Here is a 14,549-nt window from a genome sequence, read left to right on the forward strand (position 1 = left end):
TCAGCCAGAGGCCTCCCAGAGGTCTCCTCCACCTCCCGCGGGAAATTTGAATTTGTAAACAAAGCCACGTGCTTTTTGACAGCTGTCATCGACAACAACGCATCGCTAACCTCAGTACTGCCATCTTGACGGGCCTAAACCTCAGTAGTGCCAACTTAACCTAACTAGCGCGAGGTAAACAAAGCCACGTGCTTTTTGACAGCCACGTGCTTTTTGACAGATTTGTAAACAAAGCCACGTGCTTTTTGACAGCTCTCATCAACAACAACGCATCGCAAACTTCAGTACTACCATCTTGACGGGCCTAAACCTTAGTGGTACCAACTTAACCTAACTAGCATGAGGTAAACAAAGCCACGTGTTTTTTTTTTGACAGCCACGTGCTTTTTGACAGATTTGTAAACAAAGCCACGTGCTTTTTGACAGCTCTCATCAACAACAACGCATCGCAAACCTCAGTACTACCATCTTGACGGGCCTAAACCTTAGTGGTACCAACTTAACCTAACTAGCATGAGGTAAACAAAGCCACGTGTTTTTTTGACAGCCACGTGCTTTTCGACAGATTTGTAAACAAAGCCACGTGCTTTTTGACAGCTGTCATCGACAACAACGCATCGCTAACCCCAGTACTGCCATCTTGAAGGGCCTAAACCTCAGTAGTACCAACTTAACCTAACTAGCGCGAGATAAACAAAGCCACGTGCTTTTTGACAGCCACGTGCTTTTTTGACAGCTGTCATCCGCCATCTTTAAACTACAGAGCACCGTGCTGCCCTCTTTCGTCACCTGTCATCGGCAGTGCTGCCATCTTGACGGGCCTAAACCTTAGTGCTACCAACTTAACCTCACTAGCTCGAGATAAACAAATCCACGTGCTTTTTGACAGCTACGTGCTTTTTTGATAGCTGTCATCCGCCATCTTTAATCTATAGAGCACAGTGCTGCCCTCTTTAGCTACTTACCTTTGAAATGTGGTGGCGGATAATTTGAAAAATGCTTTTCGACAAGCAGCCATCTTTAATCCAGAGAGAACAGTGCTGCCCTCTATGTGGTGGCGGCAAATTGAATAATTACACATGCTCTTGTTTGAAAACAAACTCACGTGCTTTTTTGACAGCTGTCATCTGCCATCTTTAATCTATAGAGCACAGTGCTGCCCTCTTTAGTTTGAAATGTGGTGGTGGTAAATTCCACGTGCTCTTGTTTGGAAACAAAGCCACGTGCAGCTGTCATCCGCCATCTTTAATCAACAGAGCACTGTGCTACTATCATGCGGGCAATTTCATCACCTGTCATCCGCCATCTTTAATCCACAGAACACCGTGCTGCCCTCTTTATGGCTACTACCTTAAGCACGTAGTAGCGGACAATTTGAAAAGTTCTGTCAGCTATCACCCGCCATCTTTAATCAAGAGACCACCGTGCTGCCATCTTTAGCTAGATACCTTTGAAATGTGGTGGCGGCAAATTGAAAAATTCCACGTGCTCTTGTTTGGAAACAAACTCACGTGCTTTTTCGACAGCTACCATCCGCCATCTTTAATCAACAGAGCATAGTGCTGCCCTCTTTAGTTTGAAATGTGATGGCGGCAAATTCCACGTGCTCTTGTTTGGTAAACATAGCCATGTGCTTTTTTGACAGCTGTCATCCGCCATCTTTAATACAGAGAGCACCGTGCTGCCCTCTTTATCGTAGTAGATGTAAATTCGTCACCTGTCATCCGCGGTGCTGCTATCTTTAGCTAGATACCTTTAAAAAGTGGTGGCGGATAATTTAAAAAGAAAAATTCTACAGCAGCCCTCTCTCGACGCTAATTGCATAAGATGGTGGCTATACATGACTCCTTAAGGGTGCTTACGCAAGATGGCTGCTATACACAGGTTCTTATGAGACGCCCTTGGGATGCTTGCGCAAGATGACAGTTATACATGGCTCCTTATGAGATACCCTAGGGATGCTTGCGCAAGATAGCGGCTGATCTTATGGGACGGCTTAAGGGTCCTTGGACAAGATGGCTTGAGACGCCCTAAGGATGCTTGCGCAAGATGGCGGACACAAGATGGCAGCTATACATAACTCCTTATGAGACGCTTTAAGGGTGCTTGCGCAAGATAGTTGCTACTCTTATGAAGAATGCTAGCTTAGAGGCTAACGTGTCGTGATAGTTCGATTCATTAAATTTAGGGCTTAAATGCAAAATGTTAAATATATCGAAAACGGTGCACCGTAGAGCAAAACGGACAAAATTTTTCTGCCTAATACCTAGGTTCGCAGTATGAGGAACAAGAAAATCATAGTCTAATGATGGGATCAACGGTTCGGTTCCTACTTAGGCCCTTTGGCATTTGCTCTGTTTTAGCTTGTATTGAAGCGAGTATTCGTAACATGATCAGGTCTAGCTATGGTAGAGAGTATAACGTACCGTGCAGGTTCGATTCATTAAATTTGGAGGCTTAAATGCAAAATGTTAAATATCTCGAAAACGATGCATCGTAGAGCAAAACGGACAAAATTTTCCGCCTAATACGTAGGTTCGTAGTATCAGGAACAAGAAAAAACATAGTCTAATGATGAGATCAACGGTTCGATTCCTACTTAAGCCCTTTGGCATTCGCAGCTATCTATTTCTACAAGATGGTGGCTGCTCTTATGAGAAACAAGATGCCTTGAGACGTCCTAGGGATGCTTACGCAAGATGGCAGACACACAATGGTGACTATACATAGCTCCTTATGAGACGGCCTAGGGGTGCTCGCACAAGATGGCGGCTACTCTTATGAAGAAAGCTAGCTTAGAGGCTACTGCGCAAGATAACAGCTGCTGTTATGCATGTGGTGGAGGGCAATTTGAAATTCTATGTGCTTAATCAACAGAGCACCCTGCTGCCCTCTTTAGCTGAAATGTGGTGGTGGATAATTTGAAAAATTCTTTTGACAGCTATCATCTTTAAAAACAATGGCGACTATACATAGGCTGTTAAGGTCTTATCATTCTCCTCCTCCTCCTCCTCCTCCTCCTCCTCCACCTCCTCCTTCTCTACCTCCTCCTCCGCCTCTTATGTCAAGGCATAGCTTTATATCGAACAAGTTTAAACCTGCATCGCGAAGGCAAGCGTGTGCAGCGATAACATTATTGTGCATGTTTAGACTTTCGAAACATAAGAAGAGTAGAATCAAACGCTGTACTCGATACGACATGTGATCAGAACATTGATTGATGCGTTCAGAAAAACAAAATAAGTGATCAAGACTAGAATCGAACAATGTACTCAATACATCATGTGTTTAGAATATGTCAGGGGATACGCTTGTTCTAAGAAGATCAGATTGAAACATAACAAGACTAGAATAGAACACTGTAATCGATGTTGTTAACTTCAACATGTGATCAGAACATTGATTGATGTGTTCAGAACACAAAATAAGTGATCATGACTAGAATCGAACACTGTACTCGATACAACATGTGATCAGAACATTGATCGATGTGTTCAGAACACGAAATAAGTGATCAAGACTAGAATCGAACACTGTACTCAATACAACATGTGTTTAGAACATGTTAGGGGGTACCCTTGTTCTAAGAAGATCAGAATGAAACATAACAAGACTAGAATCGAACACTGTAATCGATGTTGTTAACCTCAACATATGATCAGAACATTGTTTGATGTGTTCAGAGCAAAAGTACAATTTTGATGATTTGCTTAGTGTAAAATCAAAAACTATGGAAACACACTGTGCACATATCGCGTAGCTAACTCGCTCAGTAAGCAATATTGCAAAACTACAACTTCAAAGATTTGCATAGTGTAAAAATTAAAAACACACTGTACCCATACTGCGCAGCTAACTCGCTCGGTAAACGATATAACCAAAGTATAACTTCAAATTATTTACCTTCCATCATTCGTCTTGTGTGTAAAAATCAGTCGAACAAGTTATCGCATAAACATGGCTGAAAAAAAATCGTGATAGGGTATGGAACCCAGGGGTTACATCTTATCAGAAGGGCAAAAAGGATGAAAGGACTCTTCCTCCTCCTTACCGCACATTCCTTGAAGGGCTAATTGGCTGAAGGGCTAATGGGCTAAAGGGCTAAAGGGCTAATGGGCTAAAGGGCTAATGGGCTAAAGGGCTAAAGGAGCAACAACCTCGTCGATCGCTATCAGCAAGAACGCTTGTACTTTGTTAAGTGTAGAAAATTAATCTTTATTTGTAAATGGTTTCATGTTCAGAACAAGGAATGGAAAATCCCCGAGGTGCGATGAGTTACGTTTTTCGAACTAGTGTTTGGAACACTGAACTTTTCAAGATGATAGCAGAGAGTTTAGCAATGTTCTGTTGTTGGATTTTAAATTCCGCGCTACAACATGCATAAGGTGGTAGCCTTGAGGTTTACCGCCGTAAAGATGGCAAGAGTGAGGTTAACAATGTTCTGCTGTTGGATTTTAAATTCCGCGCTATAACATGCATAAGGTGGCAGCCTTGAGGTTTACCGCCGTAAAGATGGCAGCAGTGAGGTTAGCGACGCTCTATTGTCCTTCAAAGTGAGGTTAGGGTTCGTCAAGAAGACAGCTGTCAAAAAAGCACGTGGCTATGTTTACCAAACAAGAGCACGTGGTCGTGACGTCACGGTCACGTAATCAATCCTTAGCTCGACGTCGTTAGGAGCAGTATTAGGGTTAGCTATGCTTAAAAGTCTTGGGAACAGAGCAGCAGTATGAATTGCTATGTTTCAAAGCGTGTACACATGACCTATCGATTTTACATGCATCGACCATCGAACTAAACTTCATCCGCTAGATCGTGCTGCTATCTTATCATAACCTATACCCATAAAATTAAAGTACAATGAATAGCCATGTTTCAAAGCGTGTACACATCACCTATCGATTTTGCACACATCGACTCTCGTACTAAACTTCTTCCGCTAGATTGTGCTGCTATCTTAGCATAACCTATACGCGTGACCTTAAGGTACAAAGAATAGCCATGTTTCAAAGCGTGTACACATTACCTATCGACTTTGCATGCAACAAATATCGTACTAAACTTCTTCCGCTAGGTTGTGCTATCTTAGCATAACTTATACACATGAACTTAAAGTACAAAGAATAGCCATGTTTCAAAGCGTGTACACATTACTTATTGATTTTGCATGCATCAAATATCGTACTAAATTTCTTCCGCTAGATTGTGCTGCTATCTTAGCATAACATATACCCATGAACTTAAAGTATAATGAATAGTCATGTTTCAAAGCGTGTACACATCAACTATCGAATTTGCATGTATCGACTCTCGTACTAAACTTCTGCAGGTAGATTGTGCTGCTATCTCAGCATAACTAAGACGCATGAACTTAAAGAACAAAGAAGAGCTATGTCTCAAAACGTGTACACATTACCTATCGATTTTGCAAGCATCGACTCTCGTACTAAGCTTCTTCCGCTAGATTGTGCTGCTATCTTAGCGTAACCTATACGCATGACCTTAAGGTACAAAGAATAGCCATGTTTCAAAGCGTGTACACATTACCTATCGACTTTGCATGCAACAAATATCGTACTAAACTTCTTCCGCTAGGTTGTGCTGCTATCTTAGCATAACTTATACACATGAACTTAAAGTACGAAGAATAGCCATGTTTCAAAGCGTGTACACATTACTTATTGATTTTGCATTCATCGAATCTCGTACTAAATTTCTTCCGCTAGATTGTGCCGCTATCTTAGCATAACCTATACCCATGAACTTAAAGTACAATGAATAGTCATGTTTTAAAGCGTGTACGCATCAACTATCGATTTTGCATGTATCGACTCTCGTGCAAAACTTCTTCAGGTAGATTGTGCTGCTATCTTAGCATAACTAAGACGCATGAACTTAAAGTACAAAGAATAGCCTTGTTTCAAAGCGTGTACACATTACCTAATGATTTTGCAAGCATCGACTCTCGTACTAAAATTCTTCCACTAGATTGTGCTAAAATCGTGTAAGTGTGCTGCTATCTTAGCATAACCTATCGATTTTACATGCATCGACTATCGCAAGCATAACTAAGACGCATGAACTTCAAGTACAAAGAATAGCCTTGTTTCAAAGCGTGTACAGATCACCCTGAACTTCTTCCGCCAGATTGTGCTGCTATCATAGCATAACCTATACGTATGACTTTAAGGTACAAGGAATAGCCATGTTTCAAAGCGTGTACACATTACCTATCGACTTTGCATGTATCGACTCTCGTACAAAACTTCTTCCGCTAGGTTGTGCTGCTATCTTAGCATAACTCATACACATGAACTTAAAGTACAAAGAATAGCCTTGTTTCAAAGCGTTTACACATTACCTAATGATTTTGCACGAAACGACTATCATACTAAACTTTTTCCACTAGATTGTGCTAAAATCATGTAAGTGTGCTGCTATCTTAGCATAACCTATCGATTTTACATGCATCGACTATCGTACTAGACTTCTTCCGCTAGAGCATGTAGCAATCGCTTTTGTGTATCCCAAACCCCTGTGCACGAACTTAAAGCATAAAGATGAGCTATGTTCTAAAGCGTGTACACATCACCTATCGATAATGTATGTATCGAATATCGTACTAAACTTCTCCTGCTAGAGCGTACGAGTATCGCTTGTGCGTGCACGAACTTAAAGCATAAAGAATAGCAATGTATAAAAATCTTGTAAACAAAGCAGGAGCATTACGTATAGTCAAGATTAAATGCGTGCACACATCATGTATCCATGATGCACACAGTACTAAACTTATTCCATTAGAATGTACAAAGTTCGCATGTGTTTGTACTGCTATCTTAGCATAGCCTATGTGCATGAACTTAAAGCATAAAGAATAGTTATGTGTAAAAAATCTTGTGAACATAGCAGAGTGTTAACTACGTAGGTGTAGACATTGAAATTTACATGCTGAGGCAACATACTACGTGACCGTGACGTCACGACCACGTGCTCTTGTTTGGTAAACATAGCCACGTGCTTTTTTGACAGCTGTCTTCTTGACGAACCCTAACCTCACATTGAAGGACAATAGAGCTTCGCTAACCTCACTGCTGCCATCTTTACGGCGGAAACCTCAAGGCTGCCACCTTATGCATGTTATAGCGCGGAATTTAAAATCCAACAGCAGAACATTGTTAACCTCACTCTTGCCATCTTTACGGCGGTAAACCTCAAGGCTACCACCTTATGCATGTTGTAGCGCGGAATTTAAAATCCAACAACAGAACATTGTTAACCTCACTCTTGCCATCTTTACGGCGGTAAACCTCAAGGCTACCACCTTATGCATGTTGTAGCGCGGAATTTAAAATCCAACAACAGAACATTGCTAAACTCTCTGCTATCATCTTGAAAAGTTCAGTGTTCCAAACACTAGTTCGAAAAACGTAACTCATCGCACCTCGGGGATTTTCCATTCCTTGTTCTGAACATGAAACCATTTACAAATAAAGATTAATTTTCTACACTTAACAAAGTACAAGCGTTCTTGCTGATAGCGATCGACGAGGTTGTTGCTCCTTTAGCCCTTTAGCCCATTAGCCCTTTAGCCCATTAGCCCTTTAGCCCTTTAGCCCATTAGCCCTTCAGCCAATTAGCCCTTCAAGGAATGTGCGGTAAGGAGGAGGAAGAGTCCTTTCATCCTTTTTGCCCTTCTGATAAGATGTAACCCCTGGGTTCCATACCCTATCACGATTTTTTTTCAGCCATGTTTATGCGATAACTTGTTCGACTGATTTTTACACACAAGACGAATGATGGAAGGTAAATAATTTGAAGTTATACTTTGGCTATATCGTTTACCGAGCGAGTTAGCTGCGCAGTATGGGTACAGTGTGTTTTTGATTTTTACACTATGCAAATCTTTGAAGTTGTAGTTTTGCAATATTGCTTACTGAGCGAGTTAGCTACGCGATATGTGCACAGTGTGTTTCCATAGTTTTTGATTTTACACTAAGCAAATCATCAAAATTGTACTTTTGCTCTGAACACATCAAACAATGTTCTGATCATATGTTGAGGTTAACAACATCGATTACAGTGTTCGATTCTAGTCTTGTTATGTTTCATTCTGATCTTCTTAGAACAAGGGTACCCCTAACATGTTCTAAACACATGTTGTATTGAGTACAGTGTTCGATTCTAGTCTTGATCACTTATTTCGTGTTCTGAACACATCGATCAATGTTCTGATCACATGTTGTATCGAGTACAGTGTTCGATTCTAGTCATGATCACTTATTTTGTGTTCTGAACACATCAATCAATGTTCTGATCACATGTTGAAGTTAACAACATCGATTACAGTGTTCTATTCTAGTCTTGTTATGTTTCAATCTGATCTTCTTAGAACAAGCGTATCCCCTGACATATTCTAAACACATGATGTATTGAGTACATTGTTCGATTCTAGTCTTGATCACTTATTTTGTTTTTCTGAACGCATCAATCAATGTTCTGATCACATGTCGTATCGAGTACAGCGTTTGATTCTACTCTTCTTATGTTTCGAAAGTCTAAACATGCACAATAATGTTATCGCTGCACACGCTTGCCTTCGCGATGCAGGTTTAAACTTGTTCGATATAAAGCTATGCCTTGACATAAGAGGCGGAGGAGGTAGAGAAGGAGGAGGGGGAGGAGGAGGAGGAGGAGGAGGAGGGGGAGAATGATAAGACCTTAACAGCCTATGTATAGTCGCCATTGTTTTTAAAGATGATAGCTGTCAAAGGAATTTTTCAAATTATCCACCACCACATTTCAGCTAAAGAGGGCAGCAGGGTGCTCTGTTGATTAAGCACATAGAATTTCAAATTGCCCTCCACCACATGCATAACAGCAGCTGTTCTTGCGCAGTAGCCTCTAAGCTAGCTTTCTTCATAAGAGTAGCCGCCATCTTGTGCGAGCACCCCTAGGCCGTCTCATAAGGAGCTATGTATAGTCACCATTGTGTGTCTGCCATCTTGCGTAAGCATCCCTAGGACGTCTCAAGGCATCTTGTTTCTCATAAGAGCAGCCACCATCTTGTAGAAATAGATAGCTGCGAATGCCAAAGGGCTTAAGTAGGAATCGAACCGTTGATCTCATCATTAGACTATGTTTTTTCTTGTTCCTGATACTACGAACCTACGTATTAGGCGGAAAATTTTGTCCGTTTTGCTCTACGATGCATCGTTTTCGAGATATTTAACATTTTGCATTTAAGCCTCCAAATTTAATGAATCGAACCTGCACGGTACGTTATACTCTCTACCATAGCTAGACCTGATCATGTTACGAAGACTCGCTTCAATACAAGCTAAAACAGAGCAAATGCCAAAGGGCCTAAGTAGGAACCGAACCGTTGATCCCATCATTAGACTATGATTTTCTTGTTCCTCATACTGCGAACCTAGGTATTAGGCAGAAAAATTTTGTCCGTTTTGCTCTACGGTGCACCGTTTTCGATATATTTAACATTTTGCATTTAAGCCCTAAATTTAATGAATCGAACTATCACGACACGTTAGCCTCTAAGCTAGCATTCTTCATAAGAGTAGCAACTATCTTGCGCAAGCACCCTTAAAGCGTCTCATAAGGAGTTATGTATAGCTGCCATCTTGTGTCCGCCATCTTGCGCAAGCATCCTTAGGGCGTCTCAAGCCATCTTGTCCAAGGACCCTTAAGCCGTCCCATAAGATCAGCCGCTATCTTGCGCAAGCATCCCTAGGGTATCTCATAAGGAGCCATGTATAACTGTCATCTTGCGCAAGCATCCCAAGGGCGTCTCATAAGAACCTGTGTATAGCAGCCATCTTGCGTAAGCACCCTTAAGGAGTCATGTATAGCCACCATCTTATGCAATTAGCGTCGAGAGAGGGCTGCTGTAGAATTTTTCTTTTTAAATTATCCGCCACCACTTTTCAAAGGTATCTAGCTAAAGATAGCAGCACCGCGGATGACAGGTGACGAATTTACATCTACTACGATAAAGAGGGCAGCACGGTGCTCTCTGTATTAAAGATGGCGGATGACAGCTGTCAAAAAAGCACATGGCTATGTTTACCAAACAAGAGCACGTGGAATTTGCCGCCATCACATTTCAAACTAAAGAGGGCAGCACTATGCTCTGTTGATTAAAGATGGCGGATGGTAGCTGTCGAAAAAGCACGTGAGTTTGTTTCCAAACAAGAGCACGTGGAATTTTTCAATTTGCCGCCACCACATTTCAAAGGTATCTAGCTAAAGATGGCAGCACGGTGCTCTCTTGATTAAAGATGGCGGATGATAGCTGACAGAACTTTTCAAATTGTCCGCTACTACGTGCTTAAGATAGTAGCCATAAAGAGGGCAGCACGGTGTTCTGTGGATTAAAGATGGCGGATGACAGGTGATGAAATTGCCCGCATGATAGTAGCACAGTGCTCTGTTGATTAAAGATGGCGGATGACAGCTGCACGTGGCTTTGTTTCCAAACAAGAGCACGTGGAATTTACCACCACCACATTTCAAACTAAAGAGGGCAGCACTGTGCTCTATAGATTAAAGATGGCAGATGACAGCTGTCAAAAAAGCACGTGAGTTTGTTTTCAAACAAGAGCATGTGTAATTATTCAATTTGCCGCCACCACATAGAGGGCAGCACTGTTCTCTCTGGATTAAAGATGGCTGCTTGTCGAAAAGCATTTTTCAAATTATCCGCCACCACATTTCAAAGGTAAGTAGCTAAAGAGGGCAGCACTGTGCTCTATAGATTAAAGATGGCGGATGACAGCTATCAAAAAAGCACGTAGCTGTCAAAAAGCACGTGGATTTGTTTATCTCGAGCTAGTGAGGTTAAGTTGGTAGCACTAAGGTTTAGGCCCGTCAAGATGGCAGCACTGCCGATGACAGGTGACGAAAGAGGGCAGCACGGTGCTCTGTAGTTTAAAGATGGCGGATGACAGCTGTCAAAAAAGCACGTGGCTGTCAAAAAGCACGTGGCTTTGTTTATCTCGCGCTAGTTAGGTTAAGTTGGTACTACTGAGGTTTAGGCCCGTCAAGATGGCAGTACTGGGGTTAGCGATGCGTTGTTGTCGATGACAGCTGTCAAAAAGCACGTGGCTTTGTTTACAAATCTGTCGAAAAGCACGTGGCTGTCAAAAAAACACGTGGCTTTGTTTACCTCATGCTAGTTAGGTTAAGTTGGTACCACTAAGGTTTAGGCCCGTCAAGATGGTAGTACTGAGGTTTGCGATGCGTTGTTGTTGATGAGAGCTGTCAAAAAGCACGTGGCTTTGTTTACAAATCTGTCAAAAAGCACGTGGCTGTCAAAAAAAAACACGTGGCTTTGTTTACCTCATGCTAGTTAGGTTAAGTTGGTACCACTAAGGTTTAGGCCCGTCAAGATGGTAGTACTGAGGTTTGCGATGCGTTGTTGTTGATGAGAGCTGTCAAAAAGCACGTGGCTTTGTTTACAAATCTGTCAAAAAGCACGTGGCTGTCAAAAAGCACGTGGCTTTGTTTACCTCGCGCTAGTTAGGTTAAGTTGGCACTACTGAGGTTTAGGCCCGTCAAGATGGCAGTACTGAGGTTAGCGATGCGTTGTTGTCGATGACAGCTGTCAAAAAGCACGTGGCTTTGTTTACAAATTCAAATTTCCCGCGGGAGGTGGAGGAGACCTCTGGGAGGCCTCTGGCTGAGGTGGAGGTGGAGGAGGCATCTGGGAGGCCTCTGGCTGAGGTGGAGGTGGAGGTGGCCTCTGGGAGCCTGAGGTGGAGGTGGCGGCCGAACCATCCAATTATACTACTCCCCACAAAATCCTTTACATCATATTGTCCTCAATGATTTTGAACCAGTGTATGTTGAAGTGTCAAAACTGATTCGCTTAATATTAACATTTCCTGTGATCACAGCTTCCCCTGAAAGGAGTGTAAGTACTCTAAAGAGGATTAAAATAACTTAGTAGGAGAGCAATGAATGTTCTGGATCATGAGTCAGCATTTTTTCTGCTGAGCTAGCACCCGAGGTCATTGACCCCTAGTAGAGTAGTTGTACAATGCTGATTCGCGTATGTTTGCCAAAGAGAGCAAACCTAAACCCACAGTCGCCATCTTGGAGCGGCCTACCCTCAGTTTTATGCTAGTTGCCCTTCCCGACGTGGATTTTGTATAAGAGAGCATGCCTAACCACACAGTCGCCATCTTGGAGGGGCATACCCTCAGTTTTACGGCAAGTTATCCATCCCGACGTGGATTTTACATAAGAGAGCAAGCCTAATCTTATAGTCACCATCTTGGAGGGGCCTAACCTGAGTTTTACGGCCAGTTGCCCTTCCCGACGTGAATTTTGTATAAGAGAGCATGCCTAACCTCACAGTCGCCTTCTTGGAGGGGCCTAACCCCAGTTTTACGGGCAGATGCCCTTCTCGACGTGGACAGTCGCCACCTTGGAGGGGCCTAACCACACATGACCTAGTTTTACGGTTAGATACCCTTCCCGACGTGGACAGTCGCCATCAAAGTGTGGCCTAGCCTCAGTTTTACGGGCAGATGTCCTTCTCGACGTGGACAGTCGCTATCCTGGAGGGGCCTAACCTCACACGACCTAGTTTTACGGCTAGATGCCCTGCCCGACGTGGACAGTCGCCATCTTGGTTGGGCCTAACTTCAGTTTTACCGGCAGATGCCCTTCTCGACGTGGACAGTCGCCATCTTGGAGGGGCTTAACCACACAGGATCTAGTTATACGGGAAGATGCCCTTCTCGACGTGGACCGTCGTCATCTTGAAGGAGCCCAACCTCACAGGACCGAGTTTTATGACTAGATTCCCTTCCCGACGTGGACAGTCGCCATCTTGGAGGGGCCTAAACTGAGTTTTACAGGCAGATGCCCTTCCCGACGTGGACAGTCGCTATCTTGGAGGGGCCTAACCTCCCTCCTTCTCCTCAGCAGGCTGCCCTTCCCGACGTCATTTGCACAAATTGGCGGCTATGCACGTACTTTTATGGAGAAAGCTGGCTTAGGGGAGACTTAGGACATAAAAAGCCGGCCTAGGGGGGATTGCGCAAGATAGCGGCCATACATAGGCTCTTATGGAGAAAGCCGGTCTAGGGGAGACATATGATTTAAGGAGACGGCCTAGGGGCGATTGCGCAAGATGGCGGCTATCTGCCAACTTAACTACGTGGAGCGCGGAATTTAAAATCCACGTGCTTTTTACAGCTGCTATCTTGACAGGTCATAACCATGGGAATGGAGTTCAGCTCAATCCCTCCTCCTCCTCCTCTTCCTCACAGTTAGGGAGATCAGTTCATTCCCCTCCTCCTCCCAGTTACGGAGGTCACCCACGTTTCTCCTCCTCCTCCTCTGACGGGCTTAGCCGCGTTTCTCCTCCTGAGAGTTTTACGGACAGATGCCCTCCTGCACTAGATGACCCTCCTCCTTCTACTATATACACATTTGCTAAGGCTTTACGTCTCTTTTCGACGCGTGACCCCTCCTCCTGAACAAAATAAAACATGTTGTTAATCAATCCTGTTACAGAGAACCGGAAAAATTGAATTGTGCTGTGCTCCTCTAACAAGAGCAACTACTTTTTGTGTTTAGAACATATATATAGTCTGTTGTTATCTTACAGTAAAGATCTGGCATAGTCAGCATACATTCACCATTGTGTTCTGAACAGAAAAGAATACCGTCGCTAAAGCTTTACGTCTCTAACCGACGCATGGAGAAAATCTCCTTCATATGCAACAGGAAAAATCTGTATTACATATATAGATTCGAACACTGATCACTCTGTTGAACGTCAGATTAAAGAAAGGAAATGTCGAGAAAAAGTATGGATTCGAACCTCCGTTTCTCTCTGTTATGGAATCGAACCCTGATTAATAGTAGAATAAAAATACGAACACATACTAATACTGTAATGGATTCGAACATTGATCACTCTGTTGAATGTTAGATTAAAGAAAGAAAATCCCTAGAAAAATATGGATTCGAACCCCCGTTCTCTCTGTTATGGAATCGAACCCTCATCACTCTGATTAATAGTAGAATAAAAACACCATAACCACTATAAAAATCTCTTTATATTACTGTGATAGATTCGAACACTGATCACTCCGTTGTACATCAGATTAAAAATAAAACCTCTAGAAAAAATATGGATTCGAACCCCCGTTCTCTCTGTCATGGAATCGAACCCTCATCACTTTGATTAATAGTAGAATAAAATACCAACACACAACTACTATAAAATAATCTCAGACCTAATGGATTCGAATACTGATTACTCGTAAGATAACAACAGACAATACATATTAACTAACGCACTACTTCTTATACTCGTTTGTGTACTTCTTTGGTGGTATACACACGCAACACTCTCTATTGTAAAAACCGAACACACGCAAAAAAAATGGAATTGATTTAGGACAAACAAATGCTGTGAGCTAGCCTAACACAACGTACATTTCATCACTACGCGTAAACACACACACACACACACACACACACACACACACACGCACACACACTCACACTCACACACA

This window comes from Anabrus simplex, chromosome 1 (genome assembly GCF_040414725.1).
Source record: "Anabrus simplex isolate iqAnaSimp1 chromosome 1, ASM4041472v1, whole genome shotgun sequence".
NCBI classification, from domain to species: Eukaryota; Metazoa; Arthropoda; class Insecta; order Orthoptera; family Tettigoniidae; genus Anabrus; species Anabrus simplex.